The 25,135-nt window shown below is 51.2% G+C and overlaps 1 long non-coding RNA gene across 1 annotated transcript in view; it reads right to left on the bottom strand.

Moving 5' to 3' along the window:
* The window catches only part of LOC306656821, a 142,549-nt gene extending 127,632 nt beyond the window's left edge, over positions 1-14,917 (bottom strand). Inside the window, exon 1 of the long non-coding RNA XR_013762651.1 lies at positions 14,338-14,917. This is a non-coding gene — a long non-coding RNA (uncharacterized lncRNA). The remainder of the gene's footprint in view (positions 1-14,337) is intronic.
* Positions 14,918-25,135: the final 10,218 nt, after the last annotated feature.

The following is a 25,135-nucleotide window of genomic DNA, read 5'->3' as shown; positions in this document are numbered from 1 at the left end:
TAACGAGCAACGACCAAGGCCCTTATCATTCAAACTTTGGTCCAGTGTGACTCTCGGCCTCCTCCTCGACATGACCAATAAGTTGCAACCTCTACATGAGGCAGGAAGCAGGCCCTAAATATCCACCTGTTAGGAAAAGGTGAGAAGGGACCAGGCACACCTGGAGAGGCAGCCACCTGCCAGGGGTGACTGGGCGGCAGGGAGCAAGAACCCGTCCTTCCCTATTCCCATCTGGATGACATGGTCCCTTTGGTGTGGGAGTCCCTGGAGACTGTTCCGGATCCCGTGTGGCAGTGGCTTCAGCACAGTCATCCTCATGTTTTAGATCCAATCCAGGAAATGAAGAACGAAGGGGCCTGGCCTCCTTGTCGGATGGGGCTGCTGTTCCCCAAGTCTAGCATTCACCCCTCTTCCCACACCCCATCCCTGGCTCCTCCCTTCTGCGCTGCTCCTCTGGCCAACGCTCCCCTGTGGGATGCCACCAGACCCTCTGGTCCACAGAACTGAGGGAGGGAGCGGGGCTTGCCTCTCCCACAGCCTGCATAGAGCTACAGCCTGAATTCCCCAAACCACTCTCCCTCCCACCTGCCTTGCACCCAAACACCTGCAGGCAGCCACAGCACTGTCTGACCCTGGCTCCACCTCCTGCGGGCTGTGTGTCTGCAGAACCCAGAAGCCTCTCCCAGGAGGTGACATGCTCCCTATCGTCCCTCCTCTCCCACCTCCAGGCATTTCAGGCAGGCTGGGGAAGGACCTCAGGTCCTGCGGTGCGACAAGTGGGCTTGGCCGGATGAGGGGTGGTCCAGGACCCTCCTGCTGATAGAGCTTGGGCCCACCCACCCCAGTAGCTCTCCTATGTGAGCAGAACCCTGGACTCGGCCGTGAAGCCCTTCTGGAAAGGTCCTTCTCACACCTGCCGCTGCACCTGCACCCCACGCCCCTGAAGGAGGCACAGAGGTACACAGAACCGGACACAGGAGCCCCCACCTCTCCAGGGTCCTGCCCAGCACACATACGTCGATGTCAGGGCCCAACACGCCTCCCGAGAAGCCACAGTGAGAGGACAGGGGCACACATTAGGGCTGGGGCAGGGCTAGGTTCCTCTCTCTAGGAGTCAGTGGGAGGGTCCTCCTGCACCAGTATTCCAGCAAGGTCCCCAAATCCATCTTCTCTGCTGTAGCAGCCAGGTGGCTCCCTCCCAGCCCACACTGAGTGGGCACAGGCTCAGTCTGTGTCACCAGAGCTATGTGCTGAGCCCTCCAGAGACACCCACCAGGAGGGACAGGGGACCACCAAGAACACACACCTTCACTCACCTGAACCTAAGTGGCTGACTCCCAGGCAGCACCAGGTGAAGAGGCTATGGACTCTGGGCTGAGACCTCAAACATCGCTGGGTAACCTTAGGGAAGTCACTTTCCCTCTCTGAGCCTTGCAAAGATGTCATAAGATTAAGCGAGAGGCTGATACAACCTTTGGCACTTAGATGGTCAACAAACAGTAGTCTGATGCCCTTCTCTCACCATGGGCCAATCACAGAGAGTTCTGGTTTATAGGACTGAGCAAAACTCTATGCCATGAATGATCCAGAGTATTCCAGAGGTAGGGCTACATACACGCAGGGGCTCCCCACATTGCTCTGCAGCCCAGATATGCACCCAGGGTTCTAAGTGGCCCAGAGTCCCTGAGATCATGACTCTTGCAAACACACAGGGCCAGAGCCTGGCGTGTGGAATCGGGGAATCTTTGTCTATCCACATAAGTAATGGGGTGGGGGACCCTGGGGATTCTCCCTGGTGAGCCAAGACCAACTTGCAAAGAGGAGGGAGGAGGAACGTGGGATCCTCTATGTGATGGAAGAGGAGCTCTCGCCAGCCCCGCGCCCAGATTTCCCGTAAAACCCCAGCGATAAGATAATAAGCTGCGGCGCTGTCCGGCGGCAAGGCCAACACGGACCCCCTTCTCCTGTTTGCTCAGACCCCCGGTCTCCAACACAAAGTCTTTATTGGTCTCACTGCGGGGGTGAAAATAAAGGGGGTTTTGTCCTCCTCCTACCCCCCTACCCTGGGGCTGAGCGAGTTTATCTGACACTGCAACAGTCTTTGTAAACCGAGTGTCCCGGGATAAACGTTCCCTTAAGAGTCCCTTGGCCTGGGACAGAGGGACCCTCTCCAGAGGAGAATGGGGAGCTTGTTCCGGATGGTCTTTTAATGGGGAGGGGGGGCGTCACCAGGACAGGCCTCCAGCACACTCACAGAGCTCTCTCTGTCCCCGGCGACAATGGAGGCGATTCTTAAAGACACGGATGCTGAAAGAGGGAAGGGAGGTTTTTTTTTTTTCCTAAGGGGAGAGGAGGGAGTTCAGGGTGGGAAGGAGGAGGGGGGAGTGGCCCAGAACAATTCGGGCTGTGACAAGGCATCTCTGTGCCTGGGAGCCACGGCAGGGCCAGCACACGCGGCCCCACAGAGAAGGCTGGATCCGGGTCTCCTGGCGGTGTCTGCTCGGCAGCGGCCGGTTTGCATCCCAAATCCAAGATGTGAACCTCCCGGCCCGCAAGAAAGAACGGACTGAAAGGAAGGGCTTGAGCACTTGGTTCTGAAGCTCTACCTCTGAAGGCAGTTGAGCCCTGAGCCCCGGCGCATGCCCTGAAGGGGTAAGCAGGCGCCCCCAAGCCTGCAGATAAGCAATGCTCTCCGAACCTCGGGGAAAGGAGCGCTCAGCCTTCCAACTCGCTTATTTTGGTACAAGGACACCGTATAGAAAGACATCCCAAGCCAGGTGCAGTGGGGTTGTAATTACACCTGTAATGCCAGGGGCTGGCGAGGCTGAGATAGGAGAATCTCGAGTTCAAAGCCAGCCTCAGCAATTTAGCAAAGCCCTAAGTAACTTAGGCGGACCCTGCCTCAAAATGAAGTACAAAAACGGGCTGGGGATGTGGCTCAGTGGTTAAGCGTTTCTGGGTTCAATCCCTGGCACCCAAAAAGAAAGACATCCCACACTGTCATGAATGATTCCCCGCAGGACCATTTGTTTGATCGAGGACTTTTCCAGGGAGCTGAGCAGTGCTGCTGCCGGAGCTGGGCGTCTGTCCACTGCAGAAGACCCTGCCTTCCTCCTCCCCTGCCTTGCTCACGTCCAGGTGCAGGACTTGAGGGAAAGAAGGAGACACCTCCTGCACTAATATGAACCAAGGCATCAGCTGGTTCCAAAGCACAGAAAGGAAGCTGAGGCCCAAGGTGGGTGCCACGTGCCTGACAAAGACGAGGCAAGGAAGAACCAGGGACCTGTGGATAGAAATCCAGACTCAGGGGCTCGCAGCATGCAGTTCTCAGGACCATGCCAAGCAAGGGCCTGAAACACCCAGCAGAGAGGAAGATGTGTCTGGGTTACCGAGTCAGAGCCTGCTGACCCAGCTCCAAGGTGACCACAGTCACACGCCAGCCAAACAGCAGCACAGCATGGGCCTCCCTCCCACCTGCAGAGTCACCAGGTACACATCCAGGCTTTCCTGAGGTCAGCATCAGGCCAGGTGCTGAAATCACAGAATGGACGTGCCTGGCTCATGACAGTATGCACAATTAGAAAGTTGTGCAAAAACAGAGCTAGCGCCCTACAACTGGGTGGGTTTATTCACATATCGCCTGCACATCTGCTGGATAAGAGTGATGGGTTCAATGTCACCTCCAAAGCAAAGGATCACTGCCTATGTGCTGGGAGAGGAAGGAAAGGAGGAGATGGAAGGCGTGGCCCAAGAGGGAGGGAGAACCTGTCAAGATACTGGGGATAGGGCTGAGCCAAGCCCATTCCAGACCCCAGGAAGGAAGAGCCAGAGGGCGTCGCCTGCCCCCTTTCCCCACACCTTGCTCCTGTCTGCACTGGAGCCAACGAAAATTCCTGGGTTCACTCATCATATTTGCCTTGCTCACCAAAGTTGCACGCCACCCTTACATAAGTTGTCCCACGTAAGCCAAGGAAGCCACAATCCAAATTCTATACTTCTTAGAAAAAAAAAAGCCAAAATGGGAAATGGACCTCCTGCCTAGAGGGTGGACACTTCCTTCCCCCAATTAAACCCAGCAACATCAGAGCAGAGCTACAGCCCAAGCAGACAGAGCCACTGAGCCAGGAGTTTAGGCTTGAGCCAGAGGGGGAGGGGAAGTGTGGGAGGAAGTGATGCGAGGTTCAGTTTCCCTGGTCCAGTGAACGAGGCATCCTCCAGTTCCAAGGCCCCAGGAGCTCCACTCCCCATCCTCCCAGTCACTTCCATTTAAAGGTTCTGCATACGAAGGGCAGAGCACATGGCAGCTGCCCAGATCTGCTCAGGTGGGTCCACACCCCAGCCCCCTGAAGGCGATCTTGGTTCAGCATCGGTGCTTCTCCCCATCTCAGGCATAACACGGGAAGAGCAAGCCTAGCAGTGGGTCTCTTCTGGAGCCTCAGCTCAGGCTGTGAGTGCTCTACACAGAAACATCCTGCTCAACGGAGAGACACAGGTCCTCCTGGAGGACTCTGAGCACAACACTTCTGTGGAACGCCTTATGATGGGTCTGCCTGCCTCCCAGACCAGTGCAACACCTGCATCCAATCTCACAAGCCTTTTTATTGAATACTGAGGATGCTGGGAGACACCCCCCAGGATCGTCACACTCACAGGGGATGTAGGATGTGAATACGATGCCTAGCTAGCCCACACTTTAGCAACCCATGTGGGGTGCACACACCTCCAAAGCAAATGGTGTGGGCCATGCACAGGCTTGGAAGGCAAGTAGACTGGACCCTGGTTCCCCCGCCCGCCCGTCAGAAAAGCAAGTGCAATCACCTACAGTTCTCCAAACCAGATGTCACATCCACAGGGAGGAACCTGAGAGTGGTAAACAGAAGAATTAAACTGGGGCGGGGGCGTCTTGAACCTGGGGGGCCACTGGTGAGCGCTTCTCATGGAGGAGACTTGCCCTCGGCTTTGGTGTTCGTCACCTTCACGCTGACATGCTGTCTCATCTGCAGGGAGAACCAACTCTCCTCCCAGCACCACTTCTAAAAGGGGGCAGGTCTCACTCTACTCTGAGAAGGAAGAGGAAAGAAACACTGTTTAAAGCTTCCAGTAGGTTCCTCGGAGGTAAAGGAAAAGAGACATCACAGCAACAGAAACAGGATGACATTCGTTTATGTGTGACTTCTGGCACTTTCCAAAGGAGACAGGGAGCCCAGCTTGCACCTAGAAACTAGGTGGATGCAGTCATGTGCCCACCTGGAAAGAGATCAAGATCTGGTTCTTCGCGGACCCAGCAGGGGGACTTGGCACAAGTAACCTCAACACTAAGATCCTCAACTTCCCAGTCTGGTGAATGGGGCAATACCAAGCACGGTGGCTAGCACTCCTCCTGGGACACACAGCCTTGTGGTCCCATGATAAGCACCCCTCTCCTCCCACTTCAGCCCCTGAAAAGGCCATTCCTATTCAAGCTTAGGCAGAAATAATCCACCACCATGACAATGAGATTTTCCCCCCACAACAACAGCAAACAAGGACAGCTGGTCGTACCTGCCAGAGCAGCATGGCTTCCTCCAAGAGCTCACACAACCCATGAGCGTGAGTCACTGCTCCTCAAACAAAGCCTACCTGTGTAGCCAGAGGACAAAGCAAGCAATATTGAGTCCCCCACCTTGAACTCAGCAGCCTGGAGATCAAAGCCGCCTCTCTCACACGGAGCGCCCAGAAGCGTCCTTCCCCTGGCACATGAATGTGTGAACACAGAAGAGCCATCTAGAATAAATTCGCCTGTGTGTTCGCTCCCAGACCAGCTCTGGATCTGGCCTCCCTGGCTCACTGGCTGCCAAACACAGAAGCCCAGAAGTCTGCCCAAATCCATCGCCCCCTGCTCCTGTCTCCAGGCCTTTCACACCAGGAAAGGAACAAAATCTGCCTCCTCAGAGCAGACTGGGAGCAACACCATTAGTCCACAGGTGTTCAAAAGGAGGTAACGTGTTTTCCTTTCTTTGAAGAAATTCCAGGTAAGAGGTGCTGTTCCAAGCATCAAGTTGCTATGCCAGTGACAATTCTGTCACCAGAACCAGTCACGGGCGATCAACTGCAAGGCTGGATTTAGCAACCCAAGAGCCAAATTGCCAGCTCTCTGATGGAGTAAGAAGATGTCCCCTTGCCAAAAGAGACTCGGGCTCAGAGAGTCAGAGGAATGACCTGCTGCGGTTCATTTATTTGCCAGCTTTTACCGAACGTGAACTTGTCCCAGACACTCTCCTAGGAACTAGGTAGACACAACTAGTTCCCTGCCTCAGACACACTCACGCTGGTGCAGCATCCAGTAGTCCAGCAAATTCACAGGAACACATGGTGAGACCTGCCTGCGTCCACCCCACTCCCTGAGCGCCTTCACGTCCCTTTGCAGAATCCTGGTGGCTCTCGGAAGGGACGCTGCCTTCACCCACAGAGCCAGCTGCGAAGCCACAGGAGAGTCAATCAATGCACCCCCTCCCCTCACCACGGCTGAAGGTCCAAGAGTGGGTGTGGCCCCAGGGCCAGCTCTCGGGGATGCACAGAAGAACCGCAGAGGCGGGAGGTCCTGCAAAGACTGCCGCCCCTTTGGACTCCCTGAGGAAGTCACCTTAAGTATGAAGTTACACAGGACAGGATGAAAAGAGCTGGAGAAAAAGACCAACAAATCACAACCCCCACATTCCTCAGTCATGGGGACGATCACAACTCTTGATGCTGCAAGTTGGTTCAAGCCGATTTCCCTGGAACCTAGGGCTGAAAGCAACCAGGCTCATCAGACTCTGAGTGAGGAACTGACCCACAGGGACACACAGTCGGACAACGATGGTGACTGGTGGGACAGATCCCCGCTCTGAACCACGGCCCCATCCTCAAAGCTACGTGACCTGGGGGATGTTCCTTGACACTTCTAAGCTCCAAATTCCCACTGACAACAACACTGACATCCCAACCTTACAATTAAGCCCAGACCTTTCAATTCCGTGAATACGTCAATGAAACTGAGGCAGGTGCCTGAAAACAGGTTGGAAATCGTAATCTAGGGCTTATAGCTGTGATTATATTATCATATCAATATTATTATATTCTTAGTATAGAATCACATGTTATATTCCGTATTTAAGTTTTGACAGGGATCCGCTTCGGGGACAATGGGGCAAAACGGCTTCAGGGATGTAAAGACTGAAGCCCCTTCTCTGAGCCCGACATCTCCTTCCAGCTAGAACCCTGACCACAGGCAGAGGGCACTGGCTGGGGAACCTTCCCCAGGGAAGGAAGTGGGTCAGGTCCCTATTTCAGAGACAAGCACAGGGTACGGCGGGCAGGTGGACCCGGGAACACAGTCACACTGACACCTTCGCCAGGCTGAGGTCCTACAGAGGCCCAGTGTGCCAGGGGGCTTGGAAAAGGGGGATTGTGCCTGTCCAGTCACAATCAGGGGAGGAGGTGGGGCAGGATGAAGGAAGACGTTGAAGGAGAGGAAGACAGACACCCAGGAAAGGCCCAACAGCCCACGGGTGAGGCCAGAATGAGAACAGATCAGTCTCAGCTCCTGGGTGAGCTGAGAAATGTAACTAAAACCCCAAACACCTGAGCTTCCCAGCAGGCTTGCCAAGGACCACAGATTCCCTATGACTCAGAAAGACCTCCCTCGGCCCAACTTCGGGGCCCTAACCAAGTCTGGCCTGAAGGTGCATGAGGAGGGGTCAGTGGGAGACATCCCTCCCCTCCAGAGAGAGAGAGTCGCTTGGGAGCGTCCAGCCAAGCGCAGGAAAAACAGCCTCACTTCCAACTACTTAATTTTAAGAGTAAAAAAAGAAATACGTCAGTGAAAAAAGTTAAAATAGAAAAGATCACATTTGCAGCAGCTCCAAAGGCCTGTTTCCTCTCACCAGGGGTGAGAAGGTGCAGAGAGGCTGTGAGAGCCACAGAGAGGCAGACACAGTCCCCCAGGACCAGGGAAGCCACTTACTGCAAATGCCCAGTCCCCCTGGAGGAGGGACCCCTGGGACTTCCAATCCCAGCCCAGGACAGAAAGCCCTAGAAGGAAGGCGATCACCCCAACCCAGCCATGACCCAGCTCTCCAGGGAGCTGCATGGAAACCTGAGAGCTAGCTCACCACACAGCTCCAGGATGCAGTCTTACGCCACTTGACTGCAGAGAAGGGTTCTCTACTTAAACATAATGTTTAAATTATATATAGGTGTACACACACACACACACACACACACACACACACATATCCATCCATCCCACTTCCCGCAAACTTGATGGATGAAAATCTGAGCCTGCAGGACACGTTTGCAGAGAAGATTCACCTTAGAGTTCTCTCAAGTCAGGGTCCTAAATCCTCCTGGCTCCTTCTCCAACCAACACCTCCAAAACGCCCACTTCCCACGGTGTGGAGTTAGGGTCTGCAGGCGAGTTCCGGTGGGTCTCCTGGCCTCCCTTCACCCTCCCGCACCTTAACGCCCTCCTCTGGGACAGGGAACATATGTGGGTACTTCCTCAGGCCCAGGGTGATTTCAGGTGGGACAGTTTAAATAACTGGGAGCTCGGGAACATGCTGACCTCCTAATTTAGAAGGAAGAGGGGCAGCTTCAGAGCTTCATCTGCTCCTCGGTTCCTGGGCATTGACTCCCAGTGGAGGCTACTCCTCAAAGCCAAAAGCACCCCACACCCAGGAGGTGGCGGGAGGAGAGCTGTGTGCACACAGGGTGACGTATGCCGCCTTGACAAGGAAGGGAAAACAGCCAGGACAGCGTGGGTCCACCGAGGGGACACCATGCTGGGCAAACAAGGCAGACAGCGGAAGACAAGCACTGCACGGGTCCACGGGCGCGAGGTCCCTAAAATGTCAAACGCTTAGAGACAGAAAGAAGAAGGTGTCTGCCAGGGACTGGGGAGGAGAAATGGGGACTTCTTGCTTCAGGGGTGCAGGGTTTCAGTTGGGAAGATAGAGTTCTTCAAGGTGGATGGTGGTTAAAACTAAGCAACGTACCTCAAGCTGCCAGAACCGTACACTTAAAAATGATCAGGGTGGTCAGTTTTGTTTTATATATGTTGTCGCAATTAAAAAACAGTTCACATTTTAAAAATGAGTTAAGTGAGGGAGACAACTGTAGAGGCAATAATCAAGTCAAGCTCATTAGGGTTTCACTCCTGAAGAGGTGGTCCCCAAAGGCCAGCCTCTCTGGCATCTTCATTTCCATGCATAAAGCCCAGCAGACTCCCTCCTTCGGCAGAGACTACCCCTCCTCACGTCACCCTTTGACTGGCACCAAAGACCACTCAAGACCACACGTGTAAGAACCACAGGGGTTGCACCAGTATCTAAGAAGCATCCAGCAGGCACTCAATATTTGCAAAATTAAAGAGAGAGGAAGTCAGTAGGCACCTGGCTGGGGGGGAAAAGCATACCCTGAGATCCCTAAGCAATCGCCAGGTAGAACCTCTGGTCAGACAGGGATGGTCCTTCCTGGCCTGTCCTACCTGGGCCTCTCAGTCCAGGGAAGCATAGGAAAGTAAATGGCAAAAATGAAATGAGTGTAATTACAATGAACTAATTGAAGTAATAATAATAACTGGAAATTCAACGGGAGTGGCGCAAGCAGATGGGGGAGGAAGGAGAGAAGGAAAGGGGAAGGTCTTGGGAGGGACTGATCGACTTAGGAGCATGCAGGAATATGGCTCGATGCATCCCATTACTGTGAATGATCACAATGCACCAACGCAAATCTCTTTTCAATAAAGTGAAGTGATGTTCAGGACCCTCTTTTTAGGTTAAAGAAACGAAGCTGAAAACCATCAAAATAAAACCGTAATGAATCAGCACCATCCAAACTGTTGGGCGGCGTGTGCTTGCAACCCATCGGATCCCGGAGCTTTAGAACTACAGGACTGCAGTCCCTCGTGATCAGCCCAAGCACAACCACCTCACTTTAACCACAGGCAAAGACGCCCGGTTTCAAGACTTCTGTGCAAAAACCTGTACCAACACACCAAATATGGGAGGAGGTGATGATTCACGTTGCAGAAAGAATTCTTGGACAGGAACCTGCCACTTCAGCATTCTTGCTGGCTGCAAGATCCCGCCAGGCCTCCCGGGCATCACGTAATCAACCAAGGTTGGTTTTGTGCAGACTTTTTATTTTTTCAGGGTAAACCTACTTGGTGGAGCCCCAGCGATTTTGAATAGGGTGTCCTTAGCTAATGGCTTGGCTGAAAGGAAGACGTTCATGTGGGATCACTCCTGTCCTCTCAAAGTCAGCTGCAGACATCTATCACAGGAAGAGGGGATGCTAACTTGGACCCTGTCTGCTCCATGATGACAGTGACATTGCCTGGGACGATGGCGGCCAGAAATAGAAGTGATCTGCACGCACATGCCAGCAAGCTAATGCACCAGGAAGCAGCGGGTAAGGGGCAGCTCCCAAGCTCCAGGGCACTCACACTCCCGAGCGGAAGGACTGCTGCAGATCTGACTCTGAAGTTCCTTTATCACTCACCCCAATGCAGCAACATCTGTCTCGACCAAGGACAAAGGACACCTGACCTCACAACGTCTAGGTAAAAACCTGTACTAACAAACCTCGTATGTGCAACTGGTGGACCAGGCCATGTGGGGGTCAGCCAAGAGGCTTCCTGGAAGAGGAAAGAGAGCATGTTGAGCAAGCTCCAGGGGCAGGGGAAGGCTCAATTTAGGCTTCAGCTGACCAAGAATCAGTCAACTCCCTGTTTCTCAAAGTGTCCATCTCTACCTGTATGGGCTGCAGAACAACGAAAATGGGGAACCCCAAGCAGCCTCCCTATCCTCAGACAAATAAAAATGGAAGCTCTGTCGACAGGTTCTCCAAGCAATTCACTCTCAAGCCACCAGCAGACGACAATCCGTGGGAACAACTAGAAGTATCCAAAGTGAAGATTCTGAACAGGGGCCACGTGGATCCGCAAAGAGCTACAGCTTCTGGGAGAGGAGGGCCCTCGGGAGTCGTGGAGGAGAGAGACAAGCCAGGTGGAGGGAGCAGCACCCTCTCCCCCGGGAGCTAGCTGGTTACCAAGGATGCCTGCACCACAGTGTGTGAAGACAGCTTGGTTGGAATGGTTGTTTTCCCGTTTACAAGCAGTGGGAAGGTTGGGAGTGCTCACAGCAGAGACCAAAGGCCAAGTCCAGGCATCCAGACACTGGCAGAAACAGAAACTACCTGGACAACAGGAGGGTGTTCTATGGAGATTTAAGTCATCTTAAGACTTCTGGACCCCAAGCAAACATGACCCACACTCTGTGCAGGCGACCACTCCACTTTGGAAAAGACAGCAAGGAGATTATCTGCGGGGTTTAATGGGCCAAAGGCTTAGGCTCACGTGGTCTCTTTGTTGCAGGATGCAGACCAGGTGAGGGGCAGCCAGAAAGGCTTCCTGGAGGAAGGGATGGAGCTCTGTGGTTGGCTAGAGTTCAAGGGCCCATTTAGGCTGTCACTGCCAAGAATCAGCCTTCTTGGGGTTTCCTAAACTTCTCATAGTACTACTCTCTTGTGCAAAGACCCTGGGCCAGCTACATCCCCAAGCGCCTCTGTGCTGGCTCTTCGCACCCCAAATCCCCCACCCCTCCAGACAAAGAGAGCCCCTAAAGAAAAGGGAAGTCCCATCTTCACCCAAGATTACCCAACAACACCCTCGATCCATTCCAAGGCGAGGGCAAGAACCCATGTTCCTTCGCTCTGCCCAGATGACCAGGAAGTGCGGCATGGCTGGGTTTGCACACTGAGCACCCTGACACACCTGCGGCGTGAGTCACCTGCGCAGGCATTGCATGGCGTACTTGTCAACCGCAGAGCAGCCTGCTCTCACGCACACCAGATGACATCCATCTACCTACCCCTCAGAGACGTGTTGGGACAGATTAGGTAATAACCCAATTTTTACTCAACCACATTCCCAGTGGAGGTTTGGAGAGAGAGAAGGGGAGACACAGATGGTTTCCCGCTTATGATCAGAGTTCCTCCAGGCCCTGGAGAGGTCTGATCTGACTCAGTTGCTATCATTCAAGAGGGGGCGAGTTAACCTGAGGAGGAAGGTGGAGAAGCCATCTCAATTTTAAACCTTCTCCAGAACAGGGACCATGTACTGTGTCCCTCTCTGCCTCTGCTTTTACAAGAGGCATTGTAGAATCAGGAATTAGACCCTGCACCAGAAAAGTATATTAGTGGGACCACTGGTGGAATGTCAGTAAGGCCAATGGGTAAATATAAGCATTGTATTAATATTAATGTCCTGCATCTGGTCCATGCACAGGGGACGTGTCAAATGTTAACAAGTGGGGAGCTAGTAAAGGATACGGGGGAAATCTGGGTACAATTTTTGCAACTTTCCTGTAAATCTAGATTTATATCAAAATCAAGTTACTTTTTAAGAAAAGATAACATTTTAATCTAGTTGCTTACTTAACACTAAATCTACAGTATTGCTAAACCAGTTCACACCAGTACTTCAGGCAAATTCTAAGTTATTCTCATACCAATGCTAATCAATTCTTTGATATGGAGGAAAAAGAACTGGGAAAAGCCCTGCATTCACTCAGCAGTCATGTATCTTCTCCCCGAGATGCAGGCACACCATCCACTATAGACCTGATTCTGAATTAAAGGAAAAATAGCACGTTCTGGGGCTTTTTCATGGGGCAACAGCCAAAATGTGGACAGATTCTATGCACAAAAGGAGACTCAACAATGCCTTACCTCTGGGGGTGAAAGTTTGGAAATACCTTAGTGTCCAACGATGGAGGAATTAGCAAGTAAATTACAGTTCAACACCTGCGGTGCAACACAGTATCACAGAATCATGGCATGGGGAGACATTTAAATAAAATCAAGGGGGAAAGTGAGCCGGAAACAAAGCAGTGCAAATTACAAGGTTTCGTCAGTAAGGAAATAAGCTCAATTTTTTACTGTGGGAGCTGGATTTCTTTCTGCCTTTTGCACCTTTTTGATAGATTTCTGTAATAAGAGAATGGATGGGGAGAAGCGGTAGTGCTGTGAGTCACTGGTCACAGGGCAGTTTCAACAGCTCCTGTCCAGGGTGAGCTTGAACAGAGAACTGGGCAGAGGGAGGGTGGGGAAGTGCCCTGGGATCATGCTGCACCAACCTGGGCAGCTCCAGGGAGCCAGGTGGGGCCAGAAGCAGCTGAGGCCCCAGCTTCTGGGAGAGGGGGACATTTCAATATAACTCACCATTTTTTCTTCCTCTGCTGCCTGGCTCCCTCTGCCTGCCTGAGCAGGTGCTCACTAGAGGTGCCAGAACCCTGTGCACTGACCAAGGAAGATCCCTGACCACTTGTAGTTTCCTATGCAGGAGGGACTTGTTGGTGGAAAATAGATCATCACCATCAGGTTCCCAATGAGAACCTACAGGCTGCAGATGGGTTTGGGGTACAGGAGGGAATCCCACAGCTAGGAAAGCATCTCCAGGAAACCATTTTCAGGGGCAGGGTCCTGGAGTTGAAGTCAAGTGTCAAGGAAGGAGAAGGAGAAAGAACCCTGATTGATCTGTACATTGAAGTGACAGGTCCTAGATGGCTGCCTCAAACAGGGCAGGCACAAAAGAACAAGGAGAGAAGGAAACTGTTCATGCACAAATGGTTTGCTTTCAGTTCAGGACTCAAGACTTAACCCCCCTCCCATACTGGCCAAGAAACCCCTTCTATTAACAAATTGTCGGGGAGGAAAAAGGAGTGAGGAGGGTAGCAGGTGGACTCAATGGACCTAATTCCTGTCATCTCCCATCCATTCAGAAAGCATGTCCACACCCTGGGCAACTGCAGCCGCCTGGCTTGCATTGAGGGTGGCCCTACTGAAAGTACATTCAGCAGACATCCCTGCCCCCTCCAAGCCGCAGTTATTGACCCCAGTGCCTTCTCCAAGAGCTGCGTCCCAGCAACACCCTGAGTCGCCAGTAGGCAGACGCCAGGAGCTCATGAGCACAGTGCTCCCAAACTAACGGGACCCGGAGGGCGACCAAGCAAAAAGGCAAGTGCCAGGTCCAAGCAGGTGCGCAAGGACGCTGGGCGCTTCCTCCCGCTAAGGCTCTGCCCCGCAGGGCAGCCAAAGGTTTGGCAGCGCAGGGATCTGAAGGATGATAACCAAGAATGTCAGGGTGGGGGTGGTCGCTGATCACTGCAACCTGAGAGAATACGAGAATACGCTCCGCCTGGAGGCAGAGGGATGACAAAAATGATCTCCGAGAAGAGACCTACCAAGACACACGGGGTGAGGCAGGGGCAGGAGGAGCAAATCAAATCCCCTTCACCGAACCGAAAGGAAACTTACCTCCAGCTGAGCGACCGATTGTTAGGTAGAAGGAATCAATCCGCGAAGGAGAGGCGGTCCTGGGTCTTCCCCAAGCCCAGCTGATACGCGCCAAGTAATCCACGTTAGGGAGCCCCCATCTCTTTGCCCACTGTCCATTCAAGACCAGAGCTCCGCCAACCCCCACCGACTCTCCACCGCGGAGATGGCAAGGGTCCCCAAGCGACTGCCTTGCGGTCCCCAGGGGTGGGCGCGCGCCGCAGGCACAGGCCAGGCGCCCGGGGGCCCAAATGAGCGCACCCCGCCTGCTTGCGCTGGGAGAGCAGCGGTCCTGGACTCATCTCTTCGCCTTTCATCCCTGCGCATCGCCCTCGTCAACCCACAGTTTGCGTTGGAAAAACCCCTCTGCCAGTCCAGGAACGCGCCGCAGGCGTATCCTCTCTCGGCCTCAGGTTTGTAAGTCCGCGGGGCCCGGGCAGCCTGGAGTGGGCACCCACCAGACGGGAGAGTGCCTGCGGAGAAGGGCCGAGCCAAAGATGCCAGCTGCCGCGGCCGCGTTCTGCCTCCTGCCTCAGAGAGCCCTAGCCAACACGCGCGATTGCGCCGCCTCTGAGCTCTGCCGGCGTTCGGGCCATTCGACCTTTTTATACCATCGAACCGTAAGGGGGCGGGGCGGCGGGGGCGGGGCGGGGACATACGGCTTGCTGGGAGTTGTAGTTTTGTCTTCCTGATCCGTGCAAACCCTGGGCACCGAGGATTGGCAAGGGTTTGCCACAGCAGCTATCCTCCCTCGTCCCCTTCCTCCGTGAACAAAGCTGGGACTCCAGACCCAACGACAGTTGGGCTGGGTCTAGTCTGGCCTTTGTGCATAAGGTGGGTCACACCTGCCCCTACGTGCAGCCCAGGACCATAAACCTTGGTAGCTCTGGAGTCGAATCCAGCTGAGCTGCAAGCACTGCCTAGCCACTAGGCAGCTCTGTGACCTACCGATCTGGCACGGATAGGGATGTTAGTACCTGCTTCGGCAGGGCTGTGGTGGTGAGCCAGTACTGCCCATACCACACAGTCCCTGGCCCAAACAGTGTGGCCTGATCCACCTTCTTTATAGTGAACAATTGTTGTACGTTGGTTATGTGCTTCAGGACACCCCTCCACAACCCAGCTGCTAGCTGGAGTCCCTCCCAGATTAAAATTCTGGAGCTGCCACTGCCCTTATTCCGCCTTAGGTTTCTGCGTGCACCTTCTCATTCACCCAGCTCCTGCTGCCAAACACCTGCAGACTCTGGATCATGCAGGCAGGAGTCCTCCCTCCAGCAGCCCAGTCAGGTGAGAGAAGGAAGCAGCCTCATGTGGTGTGGATGTGCAAGGGCCTGTGTGGGTCCAGGCACGAACCCTGCCTGACCTTCCAGAGAGCTGGTGCCTGAGCTGAGCGGGCAGGAGGTAGGCGAACAAAGATACACAGCAACAACACAGAGACGGAAGAGAGCTGTCAGTGTAGGGGAAACCACAGATACACGAGAAGAGGGCAGGTGGAGAAGGGTAGGGCCCTTGGATTAGTTTCCTGGAGCTTCTGTAACAAAGTGCCACCGACTGAGGCACAGACTGGGGGGCTTAGAACAAAAGAAACTTATGCTTCTTCTTGGCTGGAAGTCCAAGATCAAGTGCCAACTGGGTTGCTTCAGCCTTCAGAGTGGTGCAGGAGAAAGTGTGGCGGGCCTCTCTGGATCCTGGCTGTTACTGGTCTTTATCGGCGATCTTTGGCTTGTAGATGCATACTCCGCCGATCCTCCACCTTTACACCGCCTTTCCTTGGTGTCTGTTTACCTATTTTTCCTCTGTGGCCTGTCTTTTCCCACTTGTTCTTGTCACAAGGACACCAGTCATATTGCATTGAAGTCCTCACTCTGCCAGGACTGCATGTTAGCTAATTACATCTACAGTGGCCCTGTTTACAAATAAGGTCATGCTCTAGGGCACAGATTAGGACTTCAGCTTATTGGGAGTGGACACAACTCAGTCCATAATAGGCTCCCGTGCCTTGCTGCCCAGTCACACTCTGACCAACCAGCCCTTTGATAAGAGCAAGCACTGATAAGTGAGATGAAACCACAAAATCACTGGGGCCATGAAAGGAAGGGAGTAGGGCACTGTCCCAGTGGCCACAGTGGGGCTTCTGGAGAGGAAGTGGCCTCAGGAATGAGGCCACATTTAAAGTGCCAAGAAGGACCTGAGTATATTCCCCTAGCTCAGGGAAATGGGGTCAGGGAGGAGAGAAGGCGATGGTGGTTTGCCTCGGTCTTCCCTAAGAAGTTTAGAATCTTCCACCTGCCATGGTGATCAACTATTGCCCATTGAAGTCACAGGCTGCAGGCAAGTTCTGATTTGGCCCTGGAAGCCTGGTTCTCAACTCTTGCTGTGTGGCATCCACAGAGAGTCAGTGGCAGTGCAGCATGGTCTGACCACCACTTCCATTTTACAGTCACATGTATGTATCTCCTCTCTTGCTTTGGAGAGCAAAACTGAGACCAGGACAAACACCAGAGATGCAGACTTCTGACCTCCCTTGACCTCCCCCACAGGCTCCTGGGGAGAAACCTCCAGCAGTGTCACCAGGAGTAGCAGGACTTCACCAAGATTTTCCCTGCACAGCTAAGGCTGAGGGGCATCCTGTCATCTCAAAATGGTACCCATGCCCATCGTTGGTTATGCACGGGTTACTGGTATTTTCTGCATTCAACACCATTCCACTCCTGAGACTTTTTAAATTGATCTTGAGCAAGCATTAGCTACTTGAGTGGTTAGGAAAACAGGGTAAAATTAGTTTTAATTCATCATTCATTTCCCCTCATTGCTGTGAAATTGATTTTTTTTTCCAAGCAAAGCCAGAATCACATCTCTTCATTGCCCCCAAATCTCCAGAAACGTCAATATGAATCTGTGCTTAGCTGAATACAGACACAGATAGGTACAGAAATATTTATGAATATGCATACATAGTAATATTATATACTATGTACATCTTCCTGCTCTCTCCACTGACAGGGCCTAGAAACAATGACACCCAGGAGCAGGAATATGTGGTCTACAATTTTCTAATACCATTATCCAACAGAGGGAACCGAGGACATGTGGAGAAATGGCTAAGTCTAGAACAGGTGCAAGAAATGTACATGACAAACCTGGAAAATGTTACAGTGCCAGGAAGTCAGAAAGTGTTAAAGTGTACACAGGCACCACACACACACACACACACCATGACCTTGTAAGTATGGCAAAGGGTTACAGAATCCAACTTCATGAGCTTCTCATGGCCAAAGCTAGGCAAGGATCTGAACCACAGAACAAATAAAATAGCATTGGATTATAGCCCCAAATATAAAATAAATATTCATGAGTCCATACTGATGAAATTAATAGAATAAATAAATTCACAGGGGGAAATAAATTTCCTGGTGCAGAAGAATTCCAAAATTGTGTGTGGACAACCTGCCCTCTCCAAGGTAGGGCATGACTCCCCACTTCCTGTCAGGGGGCTGTACATGGTGACTTCCTTCCAAGGAGTAAAGCAAGGAAATGGGGAAAAGGGCCCCTCACCATGGCATCACAAGAAAAGGACCAGAAAAATTTCAGTTGAGGGACGGGCTGCAAAACCCCTGACCGGTATGCCTCAAAACTGTTAGGATCATCCAAAACAAGGAAAGTTTGGGAAGCTCCCACAGCCCCGAGGGGTCTAAAAAGCCAGGATCAGTAAATGTAGTATTCTGAATGGAAACCTGGATCAGAGAAAGGACATTAGGTAAAAACAACTGAGGAAGTCTGAATCAAGTGTGGACTTGAGTTAATGAGAATGTATCACTAATGATTCAGAATTGTTACAAATGTAGCAATAGAGGTAGGTGTAGGATAGAGTGCCATCTTTGCAACATTCTGTAAATCTGTTCTGAAACTGAAGCATTAACCTCTTTTCAGGCCTTGCAGTTGTATCTCCTGTCTTGTGGGTTGTCAATGTCCTTTGCTCTCTCTACTGGTATCTGATGTGCTTGTAGGAATTTATTATCTATTAAAGATAAGTAACCTGGGGGAAAAAATGTATGCCCAGAAGGAAACAATTGCAATATCAGTTCTCTCCTGAGGCAAGTTATTTAATTTGGGGAGTCACTTCATGGTTTTCTGTTCTGTTGGCTATTTTTTCCTTATCTCTGGATGGTGATCGTGCTGTTGGAATTTGAATGCATTTCTTATACCCTAATGTTCAGTGGGACATGTCACCCACTTGATCTTCTTCAAAAGGTTCTTGGCTATTCTTTTTTTTTTTTTTTTGTAAACAAATGGGATACATGTTGTTTCTCTGTTTGTACATGGAGTAAAGGCATACCATTTGTGTAATCATAAATTTACATAGGGTAATGTTGTTTGATTCATTCTGTTATTTTTCCCTTCCCCCCACCCCTCCCACCCCTCTTTTCCCTCTATTCAGTCCTTCCTTCCTCCATTCTTGCCCCTCCCTAACCCTAACTCTAATCCTAACACTAACCCCTCCCACCCCCCATTATGTGTCATCATCCACTTATCAACGAGATCATTCGTCCTTTGGATTTTTGAGATTGGCTTATCTCGCTTAGCATGATATTCTCCAATTTCATCCATTTGCCAGCAAATGCCATAATTTTATCATTTCTTGGCTATTCTTGAACCTCTTCCATCCCATATCAAATTTAAAATTAGCACATTAAATCTCAGGTAAAGATAGACAAAAATATTGCAGAGGAGAAATGCTTCCAGAAGACCCTGAAAGCCCACAAAATTGCATGTAAACGTGACCTCCTGACATCAAATCCTCCTATGGTCTGACCTTAATCTCCTTTTTCACTCCTCTGCCCAGTAAAGCCCCTGGGCTCCAGGCAAATGGGAACGTTTGCTTCTTTGAGCTGACTGCAGCCCTCAGCCCCCACTGTGTCTGGGAGGGCCTCCTCTACCCAGACCCCCTTCACCTCCACCTATGGAGTTCCGTAGCACCTTCCACCTGCCTCTCACATGCCACCTCTTCCAGGAAGCCTTCTCAGATGCCCAGTAACTGAAAGAGTTCCACTAAAGCTCCCTGAGTCCCTCTCCAGACCAAGTTTCCTGAAGTCATGAATTATATTCCTCTTGGTCATAACCCTTGTCCCTGCCGTCAAGGGTGTTTGCTGTGCATGATTGAGATGTTTGGACATGGTGCCTGCCATGGAGTCCTTGGTGCCAGCATCCAGTTGCCTTCAGAGCTAACGCCAACTCCAGCAGCACAGCCGCTGTCCTCAACATTGACAGCACATCAGAACCTCCACAGATACCAATAGTAGGTCCGAGTATTAAGCCCACATTAGAGAGAACAGAACCCAAGCCTGCGGCAGTGAAGCTCTTCGATGTCACAAAGCGATGGCAGAGCCAAGGCTCAAACCCAGAGCCCTCTCCCAGAAGCACCTCCACCCTACCGTAAATTCCTATCAATTTCCCAGCAGCCAGGGCTGGGTCTCCACACTGCTGCACCTACTGTCTGGGGGTTCCTTCCAGGAAGGCTGCATGCTCTGGTGTAAGGATGTGGTTGGACAGGTGTGAAGTACCCAGCACCGTGTCTTGCCCATAATAGCTACTCAATAAATCCTGGCCATCCAGGGAGCCCACTTGTTCTTCTGCCCTTCCTCTGCCCCCTCCTTGCCCCACAGAGTTCTTCATCACAATCCTACTCCTCCTTGTCAAAACGAGTAGCTAATGGATTGACCAGCACATGTAGATTCCCACCATCGCAAAAAGTTCTGCAGCATCAGCACCAACTAAGACCTGATGAAACGTTCAGACTCTGTGCTGGCAGTGTGGTTCAGTGCTAGAACACTTGCCTCGTATGCAGGAAGCCCTAGGTTTGATCCCCAGCACCACAGAAAGAAAAGAAAAGAATGCCGAATCTCACGCTGTACACCAAGCATCGGAATCTGTATCTTCTGATTCACGTTTTTTTTTTTTTTTAATTTTTAATTTTGCAAGTAGGCCTAAATATACATATAATTAGTTTAAAAATCTTTTTCAAGTCAAAAAGCATATCCTCTTGGACAGAGTGTTTGTTCTAAACAAGCGGAACATATCCTCCATCTCATTCTGCAACACTTTTTTTTTTTTTTTTCTGTTAGCAAAGTTCTGGAGAACTTTCATAAATCTAGCAGTTCAAAGGAGACAGAACATTTGGAAACAGTTTGACATGGATAATATTCAATAAATCCAAGACTGGCCCAATGCCCCACATCATGCAAATCTCTCAGATCACAGGATGTGCATATTAGGTGGTTAAAATGTGCAGACGAACTTAGAGCTGATGTCCAAAATCACCAGAGGTGGGACACAGAGAGCCCAAAGCAAGCAGTTTATGTTCCAGGGACGAGAGGGCATATTGAGGGGATTTGATTGCTGAGTTTCCCATGCTTGGTGCAGAGACTCAAATAACTAAAAAAAGCAGGCAGACGCAGATTTCAGCAAATAAATAAATAATAACAGGACAAAAGAAAGCCTGCTGAGAGTCAGTGAGCTGGGTGCTCCAGAGCTGCTGAGAGCTTTCAGAGATTAGTGTCTGTTAGACTTTCCAACAACTGGCCGTGAGAGTTGTCAGGCCATTTGAAGTCATAGTCATGCGGGGGCATCCTCAGAGCCCTGACCTTCCCCTTCACGTCACAAGATGATCATCTTGTCCCCTTTGCTTTTCAACAGGCCAATTCTCAGTCGTAAAGGATAAAAAGAACTGATGGAGTTGTGGTCCACAGCTCAGTGCCAAGCATTCACAGCTAACACTTGTGGTGGCCCTCAGATGCAGCAAATATGTGGGACAAAGTGACTCGTTCAGGGTCACACAGGCCCTTCTTCCTGCTTTTCAAGTGGACCCACCTCTTCTTCCTGCAGCAGAGCAACGTATCTCTTGGGTCCCCACATTCTGACTCTTACCTCCTTCTCAAAATTAAGGGTGTCCTCCAGAGACCCCAGGGATCTGCTAACCACCCAATCCCAGGAGCTGGTTTCAGCTGTCTCAGAATTACCCTCTCTGCAGTCCCTGTACTCGAAATCCCCTCTTCCCTTGTTTTTGTGACAGTGTGACAGGCAATGCATCTCTGCCCTGGTTTTTGGTCACGCTTCCTTCCTGCCCCCTAACTGGGAGACATATCCCAGTTTGGATTCCCAGATGTCCTCTGGTCTCTCATCCTAGGTACCTGGCCCAAGTTCACGCCCCATCCTGAGCACCGTGAGGTGGACTGGATGCCAGGACTGCCCCCCAACCTGACATTGGATGTGTCCACCTACCTCAGCCTTAGGCTGAGAACAGGCACCTCTGCCCAGTCACTGGTGATTCCCACCCAATGTCCCCTTGCCTCTGACTTTCCTGGCAGCCACAGGGAACAATTTCAGCAAGGGGCTGTTCCCTGCCTCAAACATCTGTGGCTTTTATTTTTTTCTTTTCTTTCTCTTGCTGTTCCAGGGTCCTGCTCCTGAGACATGCTCAGCTCTTTGCAGAAGCACCACACAAGAGCCTGGAGTGGAGTCCCTGCCAGGGCAACCCTCAAGCATAAGGGAAAAGAGGCATCAGACAAATATCCCATCTTTTCCACTCTTCGACTTGGCAGTTCTGAAGTTTATTCTACCCTGTTGCTTGGAGAGTCCCAGTGAGTTTCACCTCTGTACATCCACAGCATGACCTCCCATTAACCCACCGTTTCTTAACTTTTCTCCTTTCCAGGTCACCCTGAGCTTCCAAAGATAAACTCCCAAATTAATTACACACGAATGCTTCTCTGATTCAAGAAGAAAGCAAAATGCGACACCACCTAGGCATCCATTTTTCCTTCTAGATTCTTTGCCCATGTCTGCAATTTTCTAAGTCTTGCAGACTTGGGGTTTAAAGTTCAGAAACACTTTTGATTCTTTTGCTCTTTCTCTCCCACCCCACAGAGTCTCTCTGGAGTGCTTGAGGAGCTTCTCTATGGCTCTACTCTTCCCACTCGGTTCAAGTCTTTGCAACCTCTTGCTTGGATGAGCTCTTCCCATTGCTTACCCATTTCTGTCTGCAGGATGCTCTTGAGTCTGTGATAGGATTGTCCTTTAGGCTCCTCTGAGGTAGCCTTTCTTCCCTGCCACCTTAGCCCAATGACAGCTCTCTCTCCTTGGGACTTCCTCTACACTGTTATCGCTCTGTTGATTTGGCATCTATTTAGACACGTACATTTCTGGCTCCTCCTATAAATGTTAAGTGTGCTGGAATCAAGGATTTTATGTATATCATATGCTCTCTTTTGTAAATCCCTTCGAAAGGGGCTCAGTCAACCCCATCTGGTATAATTTGACTGACAAGCTCACATTGCTAACAAAGCAAGTGCAGATCAATGTTGCTTTTGCAAGCAGACAAATACACTCATTCCCCAAATTATACTGAATCAATCTCCAGAAGTCTCAACCACAAAGCTCCACCCCAAAACTTGAGATGACAGCAAACCTCCCAAGCAGGTAGAATTAATTAGCCTGTACCTATGTGCCAACGTGTTTACATTGAGTTAATATTTTTGGTGGTTTGTGGAATCATGGAAGAGAAAGTTGGTGGTATTACTGCATATGATGAAGATAGTGCGTGGTCCCAGAAGCTCTATGAAGAATGTGAGTGTGTAGCTTTCTGTCTTTAGATGGAACAGTGATGATCATTCATTCACTCAATCAACAAATATCTACTTGGCACTTGGTAAGCACTTGGCTAAGCACTGGGGATATAATGATCAAGATGAGAGATAAGGTTCCTTTGTGGAGGAGACAGAATAAATTAGTGAACAACTGAATAAAGTACTGTGGCGTCCCATCAGAACAAGGAAAGACAGAAAGCTAAGCTCTACCAGGAGAGAGGCGCTGCCTTGGAGAGCTTTCTCTGAGAAACAGAAGAGTTTCAAAGCTGATTGCATCTGACTCTGGTGATATAAGGGGCTCCTTTATTCAAAGGCTTCCTGGGGTAGCCTGCTTGATTTGGACTTTAAAAACAAAAGTGTAATAAAAGATGTGGAGGTGACTGAGTTGAGGGCATGCCAAAGTGAGTTCTCTGGAGATGGTGGAGAAGACAAGGCTAGGATCCTCTGCTAGGGGAAGCCAGAAGAGGCACCCTACACACTCACATCCGGGGATTTGGCAACCATCTCTGAAGCTCCTCAATGGAGAACCTCGTTTTCCCCTGGGAATGGAGTGGCTTCGGGGAACCCAGACACCCAGGAACACCAGTCCCGGTGACGGAGAGCATGGGACCCATCCAGAACACACCTTCTCCCTTTCACAGAGCTAGGGAAATCAAATATGGCAACAGGTATGGAAGCTCTGCCCAGATTTTGCAAGAAGCTTTGTAATACATATGTTCTCAAAGACATGAGTTCAGCCCTTCACCTCAGATGCCCTCCCTCTCTCCCCGGTTCATTTCTTCACCTCTGGGAGCAGGTCAGAGGGGTGGGAGACTGGATTGAGCAGTGTCGGGAAAATGCCTGGGCCCCACCCCACTCCTACCACCCCTGGAAGGAGGAGGCACCTGTGGGCACTCCCCGCGGAACACTGAAGCTTTGTTTGCTGGAGGTTCTGAAAGCGGCCTCCTCACTTACCTCATCCCAAACCCAAGGTTCTGTCCCTTCCTCCTTCACCATGGTCTGGGGGGAGGGGGCTAGGACGGGAAGGGGGAGGGGGCAGAAAGAAAGTGGTTAACAATGGCTCCCATGCATATCCAAGCCTGCCCCCACCCCAGTCCCCTAACTCCCTTAACAGATGGGAAATTGGCTTAGAGAGATGGCAGAACTTGACCCAGGTCATATGGTGGGTAGATGCTGGGCCAGCTTGGAACTCTGCCTGTTCCATTTGTCCTTTGACACCACCTGCCTTGCTGATGGCCAGACAGCCCAGTTGGAGGGATGGCTCTCTGTGGGAGAAACCCAGACAGAAGACAAGAGGAAGCCCATGTTCAAGTTCTGGGTCAGCCCTTTACTAGCAGAGTCTTGGTTTCCTGTGGAAAAATAAGGGGTTGTCCTCTTGCACAAGTCTCCAAAGAGGTCATAAGCCCTACCTGGCTCTGTAGAAAAGGCATGACTGAGGAGATCAAATAAAAACCATCACATTTTCATCCATTCAGTTAAATTTTTTTGAAAGGCACCTACCTACATGCCAAGCAGGGAGAAATGACATGACTAGGATTCTTCAACATAAAAGCAGAAGGCACATTCTTGGAGAATCCATGCTATGCTTTATTTTATAGTGGTCAGGAGTGAAGCCTGGGCAAGCGATTCACCCAAGATCACACAGCAAGGCAGCAGCAACCACTAAGTTCTAAGATAGCTCACCTGAGAGCAGGGGCCAGGCTTCAGATGGCAACCCAGGCTATCTGAAGAAGGTGTGAAATGTCATTTGGTTCAACCTAATAGCCCTGTTCTTAATCAACAAACCAGGAAACTGAGACACTTACAGGGCCCACTGAAGCTCTCCCTGGAAGAGGAATCAGCCACGGAGCCTTTGGCAGAAGTCAGCCACCCTGCAGCAGATGCCCCATGGAGAGGACCAGCCCCAATTTGCTGATGCACTTCCATGAGGCTGGGCTTCCTGCCCAGCACTAAGAGAACCCTCTTGATTTTTATCCAGCATCTAAAGGGCTGATGCCAGAGTCTGTCCTACTGCAGGTGAAATTTTCTAATGATATATCAGTCTGACCACCTTGGAACAGGACCTGGTGGGTATCAGGGACCAATCCCTGACCCTGCAGACTCACTGTCTGAGCCCTCTCCTGGCCAGGACTACCCTG

Source organism: Sciurus vulgaris (assembly GCF_902686455.1).
Source record: "Sciurus vulgaris genome assembly, chromosome: 3".
Classification (NCBI taxonomy): Eukaryota; Metazoa; Chordata; class Mammalia; order Rodentia; family Sciuridae; genus Sciurus; species Sciurus vulgaris.
The sequence above is the reverse complement of the archived record's forward strand: the minus strand, read 5'-3'. Positions and strand labels throughout refer to the sequence as shown.